This window comes from Oryzias melastigma, linkage group LG19 (genome assembly GCF_002922805.2).
Source record: "Oryzias melastigma strain HK-1 linkage group LG19, ASM292280v2, whole genome shotgun sequence".
Lineage (NCBI taxonomy): Eukaryota > Metazoa > Chordata > Actinopteri > Beloniformes > Adrianichthyidae > Oryzias > Oryzias melastigma.
The window spans coordinates 22236707-22255749 of record NC_050530.1 but is presented as its reverse complement, the minus strand read 5'-3'; the positions used below and the strand labels follow the sequence as shown (position 1 = coordinate 22255749).

Here is a 19043-nt window from a genome sequence, read left to right as displayed (position 1 = left end):
ATATTTTCATCTTTCCCGTCATCGTCCAATTAGGTTTTAACTTTTTAATTTAGAGTTGAAACTAAATCCACTTTTTACTATGGACTAATAGGGTTTTGGTCTGTTGTTTGTATGTTTACTGCTACAAATTCAAAAACGAGAAATAAGAAAATGGACAATTATCAATTTTGGACTGTGCTAGATTTTAGCTAACATTTGCCTCAACATAACATTTTTTAAATATTTGATTTACATATCTGGGCTGCATGGTGGCGTGAGCCGCTTTTCTCCTTCAGAATCTGCTGGAATTATCATGTTAACGGTTGAAAAGTTACAGTAAATCCAAGAACATAAACACTGGAGCTCGAGTGTTAAATGGTTAAACTTCATTTAGCATTTTGTGTGTTGTACTGGTGTATGGAGTGGGAATAATGGGCTCTCCCAAAGCACCTTTTCATGAAAAGAACTACAGCTATTGGATTGATTGAACTGTTCGTATCAATACAGTTTCCCTCTTACTGCAGCTCAGAGAAAGAAAGCTGGTGAGAAGGAAGGACAGAGGTCACCCAAGACTAAAAGAGAAGTAGAGTTGACATGAAACCCAATAAGTTCCAGGGAGAGCTTGCTTGTCACTCATTGACAGTGATGGTTGTGGGAGGAAGGAACTGGCTGTCAGATGTGCCTCATGCAAAGCAGCGCGGCTGCAGGCTGGGAGCTTTGCATGCTCTCCCGCTGCTGCTGGATGTGGAAGCAGGCGGCCGTGAGGACTCGCGTCTCTCTCGGGGTAATTACTCCACAGGAAATTAGACAGAAAATGTTTGAATAATCATGTATCTGAAGTGAGTTAGTGGCAGTAGGGAAGTCAGCTGCAACAAGTGAATCCAATTACTGTTTGTGGGAAGCAGCTGTGCTGGTGAGTGGAGCTGGGATGTAAATACTGAGGTCTGGAGCTGAACACAGGCCGCGGTTTTCAGAACCGTTTGTTGTGTTGTGTTTGGCAGAGGCGACACATCCTGAGGTCAGCCAGCTTTGGCCATCTTTTTTTTTTTTTTCCTTCTTGGTTAACTCAAGCTCCACTAGTGCTCTGATGGCGTAACACGGCGATAATGCGGATTTACACAAAGAACGAGGTTAGTGTTTGCTTTCAGCCATGTTCAAACCCCCTTATCTGTGTTTATTTACCTACACTGAATCAATTAATCTGGGATCCGGCCTGCAGCCATGTCCTGGATAAGCTCTCGTCTCAAAACATTTGGATTTAATTATCATGGGGATATGATATCCAAACAATCTGGTTTCTTCCATTAATAACATGATTGCAGTCATGGCGGTTTGAGCTCACGCTCAACACTTTTGATACCTCGATGCTAAGCTGTTAGCATTGCTATTGTGGTAAATCCATTTGGAGATGTATGAGGACGCTTCAACAGAAAACTACGTTTTATCTGTGTGACTTAAGTTATGAACGTCCAGCTGAGCCTTGGAAGGAAACCAGCCAACGCTTTGGAGCGTCCGATAAGAGCAGAGCAGCACACGGAGGAAACAAAAGGCCACGGCAGCATCGCCTCACAGATAAACTTCACAGAACCTGATGAGCTATTTATACTTTTGAAGCACGCAGTACTCATTCAGACCATTCTTTAAGATGGGTTTTTCTCACCAGCACAACATCATTACCCCAAGTTTTTACTGGCTGAGTTAAAGTTGAATATTTGTTGTCTGCATGCTTTTCCTTTGAAAAATGTGGAGTTTAGCTTTTATTTTTAGCAGCATGCTAGCTGTTTTGGAAAATTTATAAATTTTAATGTTTTTTTTCTTAGGATAATTTGGAGTTTAGCTAATATTTTAGCGATTATACTAAAATATTTTAGCACTATGCTAGCTGTCTTGTCTAATTTAGACATGTTTCCAGTTTATTAGGCTAATTTCGAGCTTAGCTAATATTTTAACAATGTACTAGCTGTTTTGGCAAAATTATGTTTTTTCTTTATTTTTTGGCTAACTTTGGCATTTAGCTAATATTTCATTTCTCTCTCTTATGTGCCACCATTATCAACAATAAATGAAGGATCATACGTACACCATAAAAGAAACAATGTAATGCATGAGTGAAAAGCAGCATGACGAAGACCAGGTCTTATTCTTCATGCCCTAATACTTTAGCAAGCGTTCAGCTTTAGCATTTTCAGCCATCAGTTCTAGCATCTTCAGTAGCCACATTCAGCTTACAGCATTCACAGTAGCATTAACACAGGTAATCCTATGTACCTTGATTCACTTTCTATACACGTGAAATTATTCATATTTAAGTAAAAATAAATAAAGTCCCTCAAAAAACTGAGCAATGATTAACGGTGTGCAGTGATGCTGAGTTCTTATGATTTCATGAACCTGAAATGATCCTGTGTGCACATATTTATTTTAAATGGAATGTGCATCCTTCAGTATGGCTCAGGTGGTCTGACTTCAGGTGAGAATCACCTGATGGATGAGATGATTTGAATGTTGTGGCTCACAATAACTGCTTATAAGAGTTAACCAGTCACATCTGCCCTTACAAAATATCAAAATTCTAAAACCTTCAGTGAACCTGTAAAACAAAAAATCTTCATAAAAAATTTTCTATGGGCATGCTGCAGTTGACAGGTGTTAGCAAGTCAGAGTAAAGTAGGTGAGACGCAGGCGTATCATACAGATTTTATTTTTTAAACCCCCGTCAAATCCTGCAGTTTGAGCAAAGGAGCCTGTTAGTCCTGTTTAAGTGATAAGTGTGTGTTCCTGAGGGGCCAGTCTGACTGTTAGAAATCTTGAAATTAGACAGTCATTTTTGTGGACAACCTCAGGCACTTACGTGGAGCCACTACTAACTAGATTATGGTGTAACAGCACTATAGCAACCTCACATATACAGCAGAGCCAAGCCTTAAGTTTATTTTATACGTTTTTCATTTTTCTTTTTAAGTATTCATTGTGTGTGGGGTCATGGGTGTACGTGTTATGGGGTGTGTGTGTGTGAAGGGTGGGTTGGGCTTTTACCATGTATGCTTTGTTTTTAAATGTAAAGCGCTTCGAGTTGCTCACAGTGTGACAAGCGCCTTTATAAATAAAGGTTGATTTGAATGGATGAGCTTATGTTAGCCTTAAGAATACTTGACGATACACTTATCACACAAGCGATAATGGTAGGTTCCATTTTCTTATGACATTCCTTAAAGTGGCCATCCAAGTTCCAAGGGAACACCTGCACTCACCTTAAGATGCAGCTGCTCCTATACGCTTCTCCAACCCAAAAACCCACAGTACTCGTTCAGGGTCAACCCCCGGATGGATGCCGGTTACATTTGTATCATCTCTCTCAGAGAGGTGACTTTGATTTTGAGTATTGTGCTTTTTGGTTGTTGAGGATCTTGTGGAGAACAAAATAAAGTAACAAGTTCAACCCAAATAAATTTTTATCAATTTTCAATAACAACCATAAACACACTAGAACATTATGAATATATCTCTGTTAATGCAGGAATTTAAACGGTAACCAAACCCTAAGTCAGCTTTTTTGGCTGTTGACCTCTATAAACGGGGCTTTAAAGTGCTGACTATTGTTCTTTTGACAATTTGAAATAAACTTCTAAAAATAATAGTCAAAAACCATGTGTGTGCCCCCTACAGGTTGAATTGAGGTATTACAGTTGGATTTCGTGATTGGTCAAACCATTTAAGTTCCACGTCATTTCAGAAGTCCCACGTCATGATCTGCAGCTCCTGTAGTGATAACAATCCCAGTCCTCTGAGTGGATTTTCACATTTCGGCTGTGGGTGGAGTCATCCTCCAACTTCCCTGTTTGGTTACCCTTTAAATTTTGTTTCTTAAAGTCACAGCACTGCTGCTGTTCTCCATCATACAGGTTTACAGAAAAACTTTCTGTTCAATATTTAATTGTTTTCTAAGTGTATTCTAAAATTATGAGCAAAATTCATGTACAGATAAATGGGCATGTAATGCAATAAAAGTCATTATTATTTATTGTAGTTTTTTTTTATATTCTGACTTTTAAGCAAACCTGGTTGTTTACTGCTCGCCGTTCCTGGTACTCCTTGAATGCTGAACTGAGAGATGCAGGAAGTGGTGATTTATACTTTTGTTAGAAGAGTCATGGCTTGTTAAATATAACAACAATCAATTTTTCTCCCATTTGTTTAGTTCCAACATTGTTCAGTTGTGCTGCAGAGGTGGTGCACAGAGGTAGAGCGGTCGACCAGTGATCGGAAGATCACAGGTTTGATTCCAGCCCTGTCTGCCCGTGTTGAAGGGTCCTTGGGGAAGACTCTGAACTCCACATTACTCCTGGTGGTCATAGGTTGGCACCATCAGTGTGTGAATGTGTAGGAATGGGTCTATCTGAGCACTTTTTGTTTTACCTGTGGATAAGGCCAACATCATGAGTCTTTGTCACGTCTTGGATTCAAAGGTGAACCAGAATTCTTGTAGGTCCAGGAATTACACTAACATGCACCTCTGCAGGGAGGACAGTTCTAGTCAACCAACAGAACTAAAGCAATCACAGGAACCAAAAATAAATAAAGAAGAATTAATGTTCACAGACGACAAGACTATGACACACAACAATGCGCTTTGAACTGGCCTTAGATCTTGTAGCTCCTGTTGTAAAAAACTAACCAAATCATTTAAAAGACTATTCATCTTTTGTGTGTGCCACACAACACAAAATGTGCAACACTTCTTTAGAATGTTTATGATTCTACTATATTACCGTCTTTTCTAACGGAATAGCGTAAAGCTGTATTATCACTAATCTATGTAGATCTACACATCCCCGCTCTAAAGCAGCCAAGAAAAACATAAAGATCTGGTTCTTCTCCCCTTTGACTTGTAGTTGTTTTCTAAATTCATAGCACTTGGTTGTAGATGATACAAAGCATGTGCTTTAAGGCCCGGTCCCACTGGCTTTCACAGCCATATCACGGCTGGAGCATGGAAAAAATGTATACCCGGGGTACAGACGCTGTTAGGAGCAAACTGGTAGTGCAACGGGTGATATAGGGCCGCGGATTAGACGCGGATACCCACGGTACAAAATTTGGCCGCCATTACAAGTGGAAATCATTTTTGAAATGCACAAAAATTGAGATCACGGGTGACTGCTTCTGGTACAGTGGTACCGCCACGCAATGGCTGTGAAACGGCGGCGCAACAGCAGTTTCAGTTCGAGATTGGACCGTGGAGCGGACGCAGGCACGCCGCGCTTGGACACCGAAATTCCACGCTCGTGCACGGCTGCAGCACTGCTGTGTTCCCGGACGGTCTGCGCTTGTACTGCCGCTTACATCATCCTTTTAGCAGCTGATTGAGGGAGGACACGCTTATACACGAGTAGGGTGTGCTCTGGCAGAGGAGCGGCAGATGAATGGACTCCGGTGTCTGTATCACTGCGATTCCACGAGCATGCATAAAGTTGGCGTGTCTAAGTGTGTGTGGCAGATTTTCCAACTTTTTTTTACCAGTGATCCCCCCGTCAAATCCTATGGGACCGGGCCTTTAGAAAAAAATTCTTACTCCCAAGTCATCACATATTGACGATTGGTTGATGACCCCCTCCGTGTCACTTAGGTGTCCCCAAGTTGTCCTTTTTTCAACATACTTGTTGTTCCCATTCGACAACTGACCCAAAACTAACCCAAAACGTTAAAGTGACATGGAGGGGGCCTTAACCAAACGTCAATATGTGACAACTCAGAGATGAGAATGTGTTGGCTTTCTTTTGTCGTTTTTCTGAAAAAAAAAAAATTGCTTTCTTCTTTCTAAGAAGCAAAGGCAAAAGCACAGAATCAGAGGAGGCAGGTACCAGGAGGCTCTGTAGGTTTCTGTGCTCTGATCTCATATTTCACAGATCTCTCGTAATCTGTGTCTTTAGGGCTTATTTGATTCTTTCAACATGATAACTAAATTCTGGTTATTTTTTATTCTTTTTTTTTTCTTGAATATGTGGAGTATTTTTGCCCTGCTGTGCCAGGAAGGCCCGTGGAGTGTCTGTTATCTCCCTGATAAGCTTCTGTGGTTGCTCTCAAAGCAAACTCGTCCACACTTAACACTCAAATGTGATGATGCTTCCTCTTTCTCCTCCGAGAACTGTGGGAATCAGAGATAAGCCTAACCTGTTCTACTGCCATGCAAAACGATGCTCATGTACTGACAAGAGAGGATAAAGCCACTTTGAACGAAGTCAGTTCTCCATGGATTGACTTGAATATGTACACAGACGAGAACTAAAAGCCTATTCAGTCACAAAATAAAGGGAAATATTTTACTGATTTTAATTATATATGAATAAACACAAAATATACATTTAAACACCTTTTAGAAATGCAATATTTAATCTGTAAGCTAGTAAAAATGTATCATTAGAATTGAAGAAAAATGGTTTGGAATTTATAATTGGTACAAATTGAAAAAAGTGAAGGCTTTTTATACATATTTTTTTGTTATGACAACAGTTGGCAAAAAAATCCTCTTTTAAATGATTCCACTTCTGTATAAAACTTGAACATTATATGAACATCGGTCAAACAGTTTATGTCATTGTTTGGTATTTCATGGATACAAATTTAAGCTCTTCCTCTTTTCACTGTGCTGTCATCTCATTAAACCATCATCTGTCACAGGTCGGCCAATGCGTCGTTGCATTAGCACTCTGCCACCAACAGCATGTTCTAGCTAATCTCACAGGTGTTCAATGGGAAGATTACTTTCATCCCCTCCAAAGATCAAAATCTGAGAACCTGGTCTGCGGAGGAGAGAAAGTCGTCTTTGAGTTGAGTCCCAGACTAGAGTTATAGCAGAGCTACCAATTTAATTCTCATCCAGAAAAGGCTGCATTAGCACTACCTCCAATAATGAATAGTCTTTTTTTCTATGGAGGGATTTCCTGACCCATACCATCACACTGCCGCCACCAGAGAATGCTGCATCAGTCAGTACAGCATTCGCCATTAATCTAAAACACACTATGTGGGTGAAAGTCACTAGAGTTAAAAGGTCTAAATTAAATGGGCCATACCATAAAAAAACAACTTTTTTAGATTTTAAGTGCATTCTGCTGTCCATTCCTCACTACAAACACCCCCAAAGCAGTATTTTGATCAGTTCTCACATTTCTGAGTATTCATTCATTGAGTAATTCTCTAAAAACCTGCGCTCTCACGGCAGCCCCTCCCATACCTACAAAAACGAGTGGGTCCTCACTTGCTGATGTCACAAAATGTTAACTGCCCCTCTCCAAAGAGTCTGCTCCGCCCCCAGGCTAACACAAGCACTTTCTGCATAAAGCTAGCAGCTCGATCTAGAGGTGGTCAGCTAGCTTCGCGAGATCGAGTCGTTTTTACTTCCGGGTATAAAAAGAGTTCACAAAAATAACTATTTTTTTCATAAATAATTTGTTTTTTAGTGCTCAAAGGTAATATATGATCATTTATATGGATACAGTTTACTCTGAAAGACTCAGGAAAATCAAGGTATGGCCACATTAGTTAAACACCCAGACAGAGCGCAGTGTACTTCTCCAGATTTTTTTGATATAAACAAAACCAAAATGAATCCATATAAAAGGCGAACTGAATAAGGCACTCGGTCATTTAAAAAAATATATTTATATATATATTAAGGCTTCTGAGTGTGCTTCATTTGACAGAAAATACTGTAATGTGACAATGGAAATATTCACAAATTGATAAAATTGCATCTTAACCTCCACAAATACCCAATTTGTGTTTGGAAAAATCCCACACCAAAGCTCGTCAGTGTGATTATATTTTTCATAAATGATGTAAGGTTTCCTCATTTGTTGTATTTAGTGTTAGAAACTGAATTGACAGAAAAAGTCAACTTTATTAAAAAAAAATAAATAAATAAAAAAAAGGCTTTTCACCATGTCTACCTTTAAAGTATCTTCAATAGTTTAATAAAAATAATGTTCTTTGTGTCATAGCCTTATGATCTCTGTAGCTTCTTTATTTCCCATTATATTATAGGTGCTGCTATCACGCTGGTTTTATATCTTTTAGCCAAATTTTGGGCTGTAAGACTATATAGATGTGCTTATATCGCCTCTCCACACGTATTGTAAATTCAAAGTGAAGTGAATTGCATTGTCTCATGTAAAGTAGGAGTTATTTTCCTGAACAGCAGCTCTGTGGATCTCGCCATGACTCAGCACGCTATCAAGCAGTTATTGCTTTACATGATTGATACATGTTGGAGACAGAGTTCCACTGTTCCAGTCAGTGAGAAACCACAAGGGAATAACTCTCATGATCAGCAGCAACACAAGGAACAAGCTGAAGAAATTCAGCTGCTGAAAATAAATTCCAGTGAAGTCTGAGTTCAGCTTCTGTATTCAAACAGGTACGTCTGGACATTGTCTTTTACATGCTAACTTACTGGAAAAATTTTAATGCTTTATGCAAATAGAATGGAAAGTAAATTAACCTGAACTGAAGTCATTTCAATGTAACAAAACTAGGGCTTGAAATTGATTAAAACAATTTAATTAATTGCAAACCTGGAAAAAAAATACATATATATATATATATATATATATATATATATATATATATATATATGTGGGTGTGTGTGTGTGTGTGTATATATAGTATATAGTTACAATATTTTAGTATATTAAGTTACAGTATCTACCAGCCACGTATTATCTGCAAATAATCAAAGTATAAAATCACATGCAAAATTGTCCATTAGAATGTTTATTTTTAACCCTTTGGAACCTTAAAGAGATTGCAAAATAGAGAAATAAAAATTATTAGAGAATAATAGATAAATAAGTATTTCTCTCCTTTAAGACCACTGCTGTCCATTTGACATTTTTCCTGGAATTCTGTTTATTTTTTCTCAGTTTTCTTCTTTTCCAGCTTTTTCTTTTTTTCTCATGAATTTTCCTTATAGTGTTTGTGAAGAATAATAAAAAGGTTTTTGGGAGAAGTTTGATCCAGCTGGATTTCAGGTCGGCTTAGCTGGAATCTGCTCTCAGGACTTTTCGCCTCTCCTAACAGCGGCGGGTGGGACTTTTGGGGTGAAAAGCGGAGTTTCCGCAATTCTTAGTCAATGCCGATGCCCTATTATCTCTTTAATTGAATGGAATCTCAATTACAGAATATATAAAAAAAAGTTTATATTAGACAGAGTTTTATAGCACTGATCTCACAGCTGTACATCAGGACGCCTGAGGGCGTTAATAAAAATTAACACAATAATTCTGTTATGATTAACTGTGTGTGTTAACACGTTAACTTTTGCAGCACTGACCAAAACACATAATTGTTCAAATTGATCATTTTTTATATTTTTATATACTAAATGAGGAGATTATAAACTGAATTTCTGCTTCAGGTCTTAGAGCAGGTAAAGACCCTCTTCAATGAAAATGTTTTTTTTAAACATCTTCTTGTAGCGTTTTTCTAAATAAAATGAAACCTAAAATTGAATTTATGACTATGCTTTTTTTTTATTTAAATCACTCAAGGGAAGGCGAAAAATGTCATTTGAAAAAGCTTGTAGTTGCTACTTTCAAAATATAACCCGTGCCATTCTGATCCATCCACTTGCAGACAAATAGATCCATGTCTTTGTTTTCCTCGTCTGAGCTAGTGTCTGAATCAAAACTTTACGGTGGTGTAGCTCCGATACTGTTCAGCATTTTTGTTGAACCATTATTGTTAGCTTGGGTTGTGGGGAGCTGTAAGCTAGCGGGAGTTTGTAAACAAAGGGTTGATGAGATACTCTGTGCCAACCTCAGAGGCAAATTTCTGAGGAACTCCTGCCGCTCTGCTGAAACTATGTCCTAGAAGTTTTTGATTTTGCCTAAAAGCGGCATCATCCTAGTTAAGACCACTGGGAACGCTTTGGAAATAGATGAAAAGATAATCGGAGTGGGACTTTAAAGACAGAGTTTGAATCTGGTGTTTGAGACATTCTTCTCTATTGATGTCTTTTACCTCTTATAACCTGTGGTCTTGCTTGACTTGTCTTTTTCATTTCATTGTCACCATGCTCCAGTTAGGCAGAGTTAACTACTGAGGTAATATAACCCACAATGTGATTTCCACACATTTGGACGCCATTCTTAAGTTTTTAAGGTTTCGATAGGTGAAAGATGGAGTGCATAAGTGGTAAAGCTGCAGTTTGTGGTTCTGCGTGGTTTTGTCCATGCTGTATGCACCATGCTCCCCCCTATCAGAGATGCTGATGTTTAAACTAAACACTGAAAACATGCTGGAAGTTTTCCTGACTCCTTAGCTCATAGGACAACACGAACGTCACCCTTGGACTTCCACTATCTGACCACAGAACATTTTCAGGATAGAGTTTTGAACATATGAAAGCAGAGAAGAATGTGTTTTCCTCCGTTCTTCCTGGAACTACTTCTGGACCCGTTTCCTAATGCCATCGACACAGAACTGCACTGTTGTCTGAGGGCAATCTGAAGCCCGCAGGCATCCACTAAAGATCTTTAGCCTTTCCCCTGACGCATAGATATTTTTTCAGTTTCTTTGAACCTTTTTGATGTTATGCTGTGCAGATGATGAGATTAGCGAAGCTTTTGCCGTTTGACTTTGAGGAACATTGTCTTTAAAATATTTAGCAATCATTCACGCACTCTTTCACAGCTTAGGAACCTTTTGACCATCTGTACTTCTAAGACACTATGTTGAAATTCCCTCCCTACTCTAACTAAAAAAATCTATGCTGGACTATCTAGTACTCTGGATTTTTAAAGCACCATGGGACACCATGCTCACTTTAAAGAGTAAAATGATGTCACCGAAACACTTTACGAAGATTATTTATAAATCCACTTTGGTCTGATAATGACAACTTGGGTGGTGTATACATAGCAGAAACATTTTTTTAAACATAAAACAATGTTCAAACATGATGCATTGTGGGTATATTCCTCAATCTAGTGAGCATTGATGTGCACTGGTTTGTGCAGAGTTTTGACATGTGGTAAATTTCTAGGGAAGCTTATTTTAGAATCTTTATTCAGACAGGACTGAAAATTGGCGAATGTACTATAGAGTGAGTAGGGAAGAAATTTGGACACAACCCCTCCATAAACCTGCTGCACAGAAAGACCTTTGACCTTTACACCTATGTGGTACCATGCATGTCCATTGAGGGCTACAAGACGGTATAAACCGATGTGGATCTGGGCACCATCCAGAAGAACGCAGAGGGCGAGTACAGCGAACAATGTATATATGATGCTAGATGACTTTTGGTTTAAGATCGTGTGGACAAAATCAAGTTATGTCATCTATATTTTGTTGTTTTGAATAAATGGCAATTTCATGTAATGTTGCCATTTTTTTTTTTTTTTTATAAATCAGTCATTTGTAGAGCACCTTTCATTAAGTGCAGAACACAAGGTGCTTAACATAAAGACTTGAACATAGGTTAGAAATATAAGAAATCATAAACTAAAAACGTGAACACAAAAAGACAGATGGTTCGAAACGTTGTGACTAATATATATATATATATATATATGGCTTACTTATATTGACATATTTTCCACATTATAGGGCACACCAGGTAATAAAGCGCATCGTCAATGAATGTTTTATTGAACTTTTGTCATATAGTAAGGCAGACCAAAGGCACAATGAGCCAGACAAAAGAGTCAGAAATAAGTCTGTCAGACTATAAGTTGTGTTGACTGTAATTTTTGAGCTTCTTTGTAACATGCTACATATCCGCCACATTAGAAACATTAGCAATGTAGGACTACAGTGATGCCCCGCTTATTTGCGTTTCTTTATTCGCAGATTTTTTTTTTTTTTTCACTTACGTAACTCTTCCGGTTTGTCACAAACACTCAGACAACTCAAGACACATAAATAAAATTTTTGTGTCCAAAGGAGGTGCTGCGCTACAGAGCTGCCTGCGGAGCGCAGAAAGGAAGTGCCTGTCTGCGCTCCCTCTCCGCGAGAGGAGTGCACGTTCCACTCTGTGCCTCTGCATGGAGAAATGGCATCTACTGACTGATAGCTGGAGAAGATAATCATGGAGGATAACTATCATTCGGAGCAGGTGTTTCTTATTTGATGAAGGAGGAAGCGCACACTTCTTTTAAGGCACAGAGAGAGATTGACACTCATCTGCATCTTAAGGAACATTGCGGCTGTGTACAGCGTCTTTTGTTCTTAAATAAATAAATATATATATATATCTTTAAAAAATGTTTTACAAAGCATGATTAGAAGTGTGATTGATGAGTATGGACCGGTAAAAGATATCCTTTGGCCACGTGGGTGGGGGGGGGTTCTCCGTATTCGCAGATTCGCGCATGCCCCTGTCCCTAACTCCTGCGAATAAGGGTAGAACACTGTACTCAGAATACCTGTAACTCCCAACCTTGTTTGCAACTCATAAAAAACAGACTAATGTTTCTATAACAAATGTTATTGTAACTATGCTAACTCCAAACCATGTTAGTAGCATGTACAAAAAAATAACTGTGTCACTGCAACATGCTAGCTACAATATCACTAACTTCCAATCTTGTTTGCAACACATAAAAAAAAAAAATTCATACCACTAAAACAAACGTTACTGTCACTATGCTACCTCCCAACCTTGTTATTATCATATAGGAAACAAATGTAAAATAAAAAACAGTCTGACACGCTACACATTAGCCACATTATAGTACATCTTGACAGAGCGCCGTGTACCTTTTTTAAAATAAGTTCAACCTCGGTAACCACAACTAGTATTAATCCATATTTAAGTTAAGGCATTGGAGATTCTAAGGTGACCTGTAATTTTTTAAAACAAATTAAGACTTTTAAGTCCCCTATATAGTGTGGAAAGTAAGATATTTAATGCTAAGCTAAACAGATGTCTTTAGTTCAAATCTCAGTCAATGCAGAAACTCTCAGATCCTCTGGTAAGTTATTCCACAGATGAAGACCACGGTACTGAAAAGAGGCCTAGCCATGAGTTCTAGTCCTCATTGTAGCCATAGATAAGAGATCTAGTTTCATTTTTTTACTCACATGAAAAAAATAAATTGTGTAAACTTAAAATATTGAGGACATGCTGCAGACCTCTGTTCTGTAAAGTTGAAACTAACGTCTAAAAGTGGATGCGTGATGAAAAAGTTCCTGTTCTTACTTTGTTTCTATGGTGGTTTCCTGCTGTAGAATCCATGCAAGACTTTGTGTTTGTGACACAGCGTAAAGGATTCAGTGAGTGAGGTTGTGTTCGCTCTGTCTGAACTTTTCCATCCATGTATCTGCTCCTGCATTTGCTCCTTTGTTTGACTTCAAAGGCTTTGATGCAAACTAATAGTCTTTTAAAAATGTGCAGTAGATGACAGATCCTGTTTGGTTTAGCAAACTGATTGGGGAGTCTGCACAGTTTTATATGAAATAAAAAATCAATACTGTCACCGCCGTTTAGGCTCTAATCAATCATATAAATGAAGAACAGAGACTTTTGTCTGTAGAATGATTCAGAATAAATCTCACTGTACTTCTGTTTTTGTGGTCCAGGCTATGATCATCACCGCCCATAATAAATAAATCTGAAGCTGACAGCGAGCCGTGATGTGAACATGTTTGGTTAGTGATGGATCATTCTAAAAATTGTTTGTATTTTTCAGGAAATTATTCTTGCTTTGGGGATTATTTCAGCAGCAAGCACAATATATATATATATATATATATATATATATATATATATATATATATATATATATATATTTTCTAGACTGATTGATCCACAGAAACATGCAGGACTTTTACTTTTCAGAACAAACTTTGTGAGACCTTTAGGGCTTATTCACACTGATCCACACCAGAACCAAACAAAGAAACTCTGGTCGACTTCAAAGGGTTACTTGCAAATGAACTCTGGCGTGGTTTACTACAGTGTAAAACCAGACAAACTTTCCTAAGAGCCAAGAAAGGAATGGTGTAAGTCAGGACCACTTTTACCTTCACCACTTTTACTTTGACAAAGTGGTGAAGGTAGGTGCGTATGATTTATGTGCAATACCTAGACAACAGATATGTTTTCATTTGTGTTCTTTTCTTTTATTTCTGACCAGAGCTTTTATGGCAGGGGTGTCAAACTCATTTTGGTTCAGGGGCCGCATCCAACCCGTCTGATCTCAACCAGACCAGCAACATAATAGCAAAATGCTCTATTGAACGTGTCAAAGTCAAGGTCCGGGGGCTGGATCCGGCCCTCCGGGTAATTATATCCTTCCCTCCAAATTATTTTATTTTATTATTATAAATAGCCTGTTATCTCTCGCTTATTTCTGACTTGTATACTTTTGACAAAATATATTTTTGTAGGGTAAAATAATAAAAGTTATTTAAGATTTAAGTTGATTTATTCTGGAATAATATTTGTGCCTTTTTTATTATTCATAGTAAAGTTCAAAAGTTACAGTTTCAACATTTAAAAATTGGCATTCTGATTGCTTTTTGGACTATTTTGGTGTTTACTACGATTTTTTTAGGTTATTTTAGAGTTTAGCTAATAGTTCAGCTACATGATAGGTTTTGTCTAACCTAAGTTTTGGCATTTAACCAACTGCGTCTTACCCAGATGTGACATGCCCTTGCAGAAATATTCTGTTTATTTCTTGATTTCTTCTCATGCTGGTATGTCTTTTCCTTTGCTTTCCTTTGTGGCGGAGTTGCACATTGCAGCCATTAACTCCTCATGGGAATGGGCTAATAACATGTTTGTTTTTTTTTTTTTCACAACATCAACATATTTTTTTTTCTCTTATTAAACCATCTTGCATTGCAAAAGAAACTTCTCTTAGCTTTTCACTTAGTCAGAAACGTCCTGCATACCTCTTTGGGTGTCGCTTTTTTTTTCTTAGTGTTCCAAAGGCAATATATGATCACATATGGATATAGTTTACTCTGAAAGGCGTTATCTTTGTGCTATCCTAGGCATGTTTACATTAAAAATGGGGTCATCTGGACCCCACAAGACAGCGCGCTGAACATTTTTTTTTTGTCAAGGATTTTCCATCTTCACTGGTGGCCATGGCAAACAAGAAATCCTGAACCCCATAAGGGAGAACGAGGGGTAATTACAAAATCATCGTATGGCCCCTTTAAATCACCTGTCCCCAACCTCCGAGCTGCGAACCAGAATCGGTCCAGTACCAGGGCATGGAGTGCATCAGTTTCCTAACCCGGTACTGATTCACGCTCTGTACCGCACCTGGTACCGGTTCAGGTCCGGTACTGCGTTAGGGTTAGGGTACTGTACCAGGTTTGGATACCGGTAATGGGCGTGTCCCGAGGACCAATTCGCATCCGGTACACCGTCCCGAAGGTTGTGCACCCTTGGTTTTACAACCAGCCAGCATGTCAAAAAATGATGAGTTGGGGACACCCAAAACATCAAAAAGTGACGCGAAGGGGTCCTAAACCAAACATCAGTATATGACGACTTGCATAGGAGAATGTGTTGGATACACGCATTTGGTTTGGCACTGAGTTTTATGCTGAATGGCCTTCTGAACATCCTTGCATTTTATCCAGGCTGGGGACGGGCACAGGGATACTCAGACTCAGGGCCCCGCTGTGGCCACATAGAGGACTAAACCATCTTAAATTTTAAATTAAAGGAATGAACCTGCTTCGATTCTAGCTTCCTTTTTTTTTTTTTTTTTTTTACTTTTTTTCGGATTTATTCACAGAAAATGCCAACCGAAAGTATTCTTTAACAAGTTTTTTTTTTTCCAAATACTCCTGTTTTAATTGGCTAAAAGCATATTTGGCATTGGTTAATAAATGCAGCAAATGTGCTTTGGTCCTAACCTACCAGTAGATCTGTCTGATACTGGTTTTCCATGGGAAAGTTTCCAACCATCTGTCCAGAGTTATATGCCCTGCAACGATTACTACTACATATGTCATGTGTATGATAAAGTGGGAAGCAGTGTGTGTCATGAGGCCTTTAATAAACTGTCAGTTAAACCGATTCTTGACATTGATCTAGTGATCAGATTAAGACTTCAGTTGAAATAAATACCACAAGGTATTTTACTCTTTTGCTATACCTTGACAGAACATTATTCTCTGCTTTTTAGTAGACCCTGTGTGGTGTTATGCAACCTCTCCTGAAGAATGTAATGAGCTCACACATCAGCAGATGTTCTCAATCAATATTCTGTTGACATGAAATCCCATTAGTTTAGTAATTGCATTTGCATAAACATTTCTTCTCTTCATACCTACGATGCTTAATTGGTTTTCATGCGGAGTTTATCTACAGTGGCCTTCAAGTGCTTACACATGTTTGGTGTAATTACTGCTTGGCAGATGGAACAACATGGACACACAAGCACATGTAGCCAATCACATACTGTGCTCACGGAAGGACAAACATGCAAACAAAACCTCAGCTGCTTCCCGCCCTAAACATCTCGCATTCCTCGCTCGCCGTTGGCCTCAGGTCAACCAACAAACTATCTGCTTTACTGGAAAGCGACAGCGCACTGGTGCCGCTTGTTTGGTGCAAACCCAGCGGTCTTTATAAACATGCTATTGAACTTTGTTTAATGTGAGGAATGACTGGAAAACAGAGTTGAGTTGTTTTGGGGGGTTTTGTCTTGTATGTTATGAGAGAGGTTCTACATTTTTCCCAATCCCCCACCTTCCGTTTTAGGATTTAAAGCCAAATAGAAAGGAGCAAATGTTTCAGTTTCTGAAATGACCACTGTGGTCTGGTGGCAAAAATAATCCATTTCACATTGACTTCCATCATAAAAGGTTTGATACCTCACAATTTACAAACCTTTCGCTGATGTCAGAGCAGAGTAAAGAGTACCTGAAAACCATACTTGAGTAAACGTACAGATACCTTACTGTAAAATGTACTCCATTACAAGTTACAAGTCACCATTCCAATAATACTTCAGTAAAAGTATAAAAGTATCCAATTTTAAAAGAACGTAAGTATTTTACTAATACTGAATGTAAGATCAAAGAAGACCAAGAAATGTAAAGAACAACTATGAGGTTTTATTTCCTATTATTAGAAATGAAATTTAACACCTCAGTGTTTCAAAATGACAGAACAAAATAATAAATAGAACAAAAAGTCAGTCACACTCAAATGTTCATTTTTTCCAGAGCTGGTTATCAAAGTTCTTGAAACTTATTTTAGCTCTTTTTGGTATGAAAATGAGGCCGGCACTGCTAAAAAAGACTAATGAAGTCGAGGTGGGAAGGTTTTCAGGACGATTTTAAAATGGGAGTCAATGGGAAACTGCTCACTCTAAGCACCAGCCTCTCTGGTCAGTTGCGGTACTGCAACGTTTTGTTACTTCCTGGTTGGCCTCACGCTACGTCTCCTACAGTTACCGCTGGAATTTACCTCATAAATGGCATGCAGTACCTCCATTATCCTGCAGATGGCGATATCGTATAATCCGCCCAACAAACCAGCCATAGTGAAGTAGATCAAGATGAGAGGCCTTGGCGCTCAATCACAATGTAATGAGTATCGTAAGTGATCGGTAGTGGAGTAAAGAGTACATGTACTCAATCAAAAATGTAATTGAGTAGAGAGTAAAAGTTGCTTGTATTTATAATACTCAGTACAAGTACAAAGTAGCCAAAAAAGTACTCAAGTAATGTAACAAAGTCCATTTACTCAAGTAGTTTGCACTACTGTGTCAGAGATTGTCTGTTGGGTATGGATACGTAGGTGCCAGGCTTCAGCCTAAACTGGCTAAAAAAGTTGATCCCTATTTTTAGAGCTTATTCCTAGATCAATAATTTCTCCAATACCTTTTTGGATTTTGGAGAAATATTTTCTTCTCTTCATGTAATGAATAAAACATACCTGGCAATATTCTCGTTGTGGGGGAGGAGTGCTGACCACCACACCACCATCTATCACCTATGCTCCAGGTGCGGTATGGGGGGAAAAAAGAAAAATATTGAGGCATCTGATTGGCCACTTGACCAACTTATAAGGAAAATATGAAACAATATAATGACTGAGTAATAGGTGTTTATTTATTAATAGAAGTCTGCAGGATTCTGGCTTTCTATTTGGAAAGCGAAGGAGGGAGGGGATAATGTGTCCAGTTCTCATAGACTGTCAATGGAACTGTACTGGTTACATAGAAAACCACTATACAAGTATACGTTATTTACCATATGATTTCTGGTTTTGCTTTCTGTGGTTCACAAAAATCTGTCACATTTTTCTACTTTGGTAAACTACGAACCCAAATCCCTTGATAAATTTTAGGAGCATTATGGGTATTGTAGTTAGGAACCTAAACTGTAAATGAGTGAAATAAACTTGGACTTATCTGACTGTTTTGTTTTGTTTTGCTAGATGTGGTGTATAGTCCAAAAGTACTTTATATTTAAAATTAAAAGTATGTTATGATTCTTCAACCAGAGAGCCACAAAAGAGGAGTCAATGAGCCACATATGGCTCTGCAGTCGAAGGGTTGCAGAACCCCACCCTAGCTAAAGATTTCACATAGATATACGTTTATGTGTCTCTAATATGTCTGATATCTTTGGTTGCTAATCAAGTCAAACCCCAAGTCTTTGCTAGTCAGTGACTCGGGTTTCATAGTTAAAGTGGGTTTTCTACTATCACAAACGATCAAGAGAAGACAGAAAAGCAGACAGTTGGAGATGATGCACTGAAACGTGACACGTTTTTTGTTAAATCAGACAAAAAAAAACAAAGTTAAACAAATGAACCGAGTTGACACAAAGCAATATGAAACTTTTGAGACTGAGGTTCACGTCCCTGCCTTTGAATTTAGCAGTAAGTGTAACTTACGTGCAAGTCTTCATTGCCATCAAGTAATTTTGTTTTGTGTAGAACCTTTCTTGTTTGAGATGGCACTTCCATCAAATGTCTAAAATCAAGTCAAGACGAAGCATACGGGTTTTGACTTTGCTGCACAGTGGAGTAGTGGTTGGCCCTCTTCCCTCAGAATGAGAAGGCTCTGGTTCGAATC

The 19043-nt window shown here is 38.4% G+C and overlaps 1 long non-coding RNA gene across 2 annotated transcripts in view; it reads left to right on the top strand.

Annotated features, from left to right (window-relative positions):
• The first annotated feature begins 350 nt into the window (after positions 1–350).
• LOC118600178 overlaps positions 351–19043 on the top strand; it is a 93294-nt gene continuing 74601 nt past the window's right edge. For both annotated transcript variants that reach the window (XR_004949751.1, XR_004949752.1), the window contains exon 1: positions 351–1109. This is a non-coding gene — a long non-coding RNA (uncharacterized LOC118600178). The remainder of the gene's footprint in view (positions 1110–19043) is intronic.